Below are 4155 nucleotides of genomic sequence, written 5' to 3' on the forward strand. Positions count from 1 at the left end.
TTTTGTGTGTGTGTTTGAAAATGGCTTCTTTCCTTTTCCGGTCAGAGGCCTTGACTCAATAAAACAAGCTCAAAGCACTAAACCTGCATAACAAATTGGCGTCCGCGACAGGATGGGACAGGACGAAGCCATTTTTCTTGTACGACTAGAGAGTCACCGCGATGAGTTTGGCGAAATTCGTAGCGTTGGGCGTGAGCATGGGAATAGAGGGCGCGGAGTTAAAAGCATGGTCCGAGAAACAAGAAGCTCGAGCGCGCGCAGAGAGAGCGGCAGAACTGGAAGAAGAAAGGAGAGCGCGGGTCGATGAGTTAGCAATTGCGGAAATAAAGCAGAGAACACTTCTGCTCAAGCTAAAGCTTGCAGAGGTTTCAAAGACGCGGCTAAGAACTGAGAGCCATGCTATGTTGTTGGGTAGCTCCAGTGAGGAGTTCGAGGTGTGCTCTAGAAACCTCAGTTGCGAGGGTGACTTCGACTCTTTGGCTAAGGTTGGCATTGAATCTCACCAAAATATTTCGTTAGAGCCAGATGTCGGGCTTAAGCATGGAATAGAGACGGTCAGCCATGGAGCTGGGAAAAGCCTAGCTGAGCTTGACGAAGCAGATTACAGCTTCGGGAGCAAGGAACAGAAGAGTTCCATTAAAGATGAGCTGGGCTTTACAACCTCTAGGAGGAAAAGCACATGCATTGGAGAGGCAAGGGTACCTCAGAATAATTCCATTGAAAGAACGCTAAGGGTTCTTGAGAATCAAGACGCCGAATGCTGTAGAGCGAACTCTGAGTTTGACGCAGATTCGCCAAGGGCGCTGCATGCTGCGGCATCAGCTGATTGGGCTTGGTGGAGGACCATGCAAATAGCTTGCCGTTGAATGCAGGCAGCTTCACGTCACGGCTTAGTGCAAATGAGGCGTATCGGAGAGAATCCGAAGAGAAAGTAGAAGCACTTGTCCAAGCACACGAAGTAGTGTCGCAGGTAGGGTCATCTGAACTGGAAAATAAGGCTTCACGGGATGACCTAAGCCGCAAGGTCGATAGTGCTGAGAAACTCACAGGTAAATCGGTGGATGAAAGCACGCTGCCACACCATTACTCTTTCAGCAACGAGAAAGCTGACACACCAGCGCAGTTGCATGGGGAAGAACACAGACGCTCTGAGACGCAGGATGAGTTTTCTGTTTGTGGGCCTAAGTCGGGCGTTACAGTTTCTGAAGGGGTCTTTCGTAGGCTTCTATCTCCGTGCACTTGGAAAAAACATGTTCGTCTGGGATTCAGTGTTGGCTGCGCTAGGTCTCTCGATTCAGCTGGGCGTCCGCGTCTAGGTACTCGCAACAGCAGAGAGACATCTGGTCGGAAACGCTTCCAAGCGTCGATGGTGTTTTCCTCTGAGTGCGACATATGTGACGTGCGTCTCGTGTGGGACGGTATCACATAAGCGTCAAGGTCAATGACCGGTGGCTTTTCTGGAGTATGATTGTGGGCAACGGACTGATATATCTTGTATATATTTGGATTTTCGTGATCTCGCCTGTGAAGTTTTGATTCAAATGTTTCGTGCAGTACGTCACCTATGTAGTGAACTGGAGTGAACTACACTGAGCTTTTTTTTTTCTGAATGCATATTGTGCCTTTATAACTGTGCCCAGGTGAAATCCGTAGTGGTCTCTATCCTAAAAATGTACATAGCAAATGACCACGCCTGCATGGCAAGACACTTTACTCTGTTAGCCGCCACTCATCGAGATCGAAGTTTTTTTTATAAAAAAACTCATCGAGGCGGGACTCTTGTGATGAGTGAGTGCGCGAACAATGCGAGCGTCGTGTATTCAGTGCTGTGTCTTGGTGTTGGTGGCGCAAGGGTTCCAAAAGCGGTGGGTGACGCTATAGAAGCACCGCGCAACGGACACGTGCGACACATCAAAAAAAGAACACGTCGGCGGGCATGGCACGTGTGGCCACCGCCAATAAGAAGATGGCACGGCAGACGGGTGAGAAGAGGAAGAGGAGGAGATAGAAGGCAGCCAGTCTGACTCGGAGAGCTCGAACGAGACGCTGGTGTCAGGGTCTGTGCCGTCGGGTTTCGGACTCGAGCACAAAGGGCCCGACAACGTCTGCCTCCAGACGTCCTCGGAGACGGGTAATCCTGGAAATTGGTCGTTCTCATCGTCCGAGCAGCGGATCCGGGCAGCTGAGCCACCGTGGAGCGCAGAAATCACCGTCCCGGCTGCCGAGAGGACTCCTCCTGCCAGTTGCTAGCCACGGGACGAGCCCGGGTGCCTGCCGCCAGGTTCAATGCTCGGTCCGGGGGCAGGAAGGTGGCCAGCTGCTTTGCCAAGGCCAACCCCTTCTGTAACCTCCGCGCCGACGCGACCCATCGTCCGCTCCACGAGCGCCGTCGCCGTCAACGCGTCAGCGACGACTCCGCTACCCGAGCGACCGCCGGCGACTCAAAACCGGTGACTTTGTTTCTCTTGAACGTTCCTTGGAACTGAGATACATTTTACAGCACCGGTCACCATAGTGTTGCCTAGGCGTAGCATGAATTTATTTGGTGCCGTTACCTGTTTTTTTCCTTTTCTCTTCTTTCCCGTGTGTGCGATAAAATTAATTTTTTTTGTGTGTTTGAATATGGCTTCTTTCCTTTTCCGGTCAGAGGCCTTGCCTCAATAAAACAAGCTCAAAGCACTAAACCTGCATAACAATGCCATGTATGCGCGGGATTCACCCTATGCGGTTTCCGGGTGTATGTTAACGACTTCAGCTACCGCAAGGGTCAAGATTAGTCGTTGGGATGGACATGTGCCACTAGGCGTCAACGTTGGTGCATCTACGTCCAGCGGTGCTATAGCTGCCAAACACCAATAGACATTGTACAAACTCGCATGCATATAGGGTGAAACTTGTTACAATGGTCAATGAATGCGTTTAGTGCATACGTACAATGAACAATGAACCATTCCTGTGAAGACACGGTTCACTTGTAGACACGGATGTTGAGAATCGTATCGATGCTCAACAAGTAGCAGTCGATGCGCAGTTAGCCAGTGGACATTTATGTCATGCAGAAAAATGCGGCTTTATGCGTACCACGTGCACTGTCTAAGGTAGATGCTGACGGCGCTTTGAACAAGCAGAGTCGTCAGCAACGACGGCGTATATGACGTCGCTAGGATGGCGCAGAACCTTTCAGGGTCCGAAGTATTGGCGTAGAAGTCTCTCCGAGAGGCCTCGCCGTCAGGGGACAAAACCCAGACTCCTTTTCCGGGTTTATAATCGACGATTCGGTGGCGGAGATTGTACCGTTGGGTGTCAAGTTCTTGCTGGCTATTATTCTGGTGCGGGCAAGCTGTCTTGCTGCCTCGGCGCGCTCAGTGAAATCTGCGGCGTGTGTCTCTGAATAATTGCAGTCATGAGGCAGCATAGTATCAAGCATCATAGTTATTTCTATACCATGGATAAGTGCGAACATTTTCGTCGTTTCCTGGCGCACCACATTATGCGCAAATGTGACGTACGGCAAAATCCTGTCACAATTCTTGTACTCCACGTCGACGTACGTGTAAGAGATGTCTGCGATGGTCTTGCTCCGTTGTTCTGGGCGCCCATTTGCTTGTGGGTGATACGCTGCCGTCTTCCTATGCGCTGCACCATTGAGCCTAAGTACAGTGCGCAAAAACTCGGCCATAAACGCGGTACCCTTGTTTATTGTGACGACCGCGGTAGCGCTGTGTATACGCACAATGTTCTCAATGAAAAACCGGGCCGCTTGAGCTGCAGTGCCGCTCGGAATCGCCTTGGTGCCCGCGTGTCGGGTGAGGTCGCTCCTACTGCCCATTTGGTGCCGCTGCCCGATGTTGGATGTGGGCCAAAAAATCTATTCCAATTGAGCAAACGGAGTTTCCGGTACTCGAACGGGATGTAATAGCCCAGCGGATTTATCCGGTGATGCCTTGCGCCACTGACAGTCAATGAATGCTCGCACGTAGTCAGGGGCGTAGGCAGAAACGTTGTCGGGGGGGGGGGGGTAGGGGGCACCTCCTTGTTCTGAAGTGGGGGCCGGGCAGGGAGATGTGGCCGAGAGTCATTTTGTGCTCCATATGTCATGGCAAAAAAAATTCCAGTGCAGGGGGGGGAGGGAATGGGCCCGGTTGGCCGCCCCCT

This window comes from Rhipicephalus sanguineus, chromosome 11 (genome assembly GCF_013339695.2).
Source record: "Rhipicephalus sanguineus isolate Rsan-2018 chromosome 11, BIME_Rsan_1.4, whole genome shotgun sequence".
Classification (NCBI taxonomy): Eukaryota; Metazoa; Arthropoda; class Arachnida; order Ixodida; family Ixodidae; genus Rhipicephalus; species Rhipicephalus sanguineus.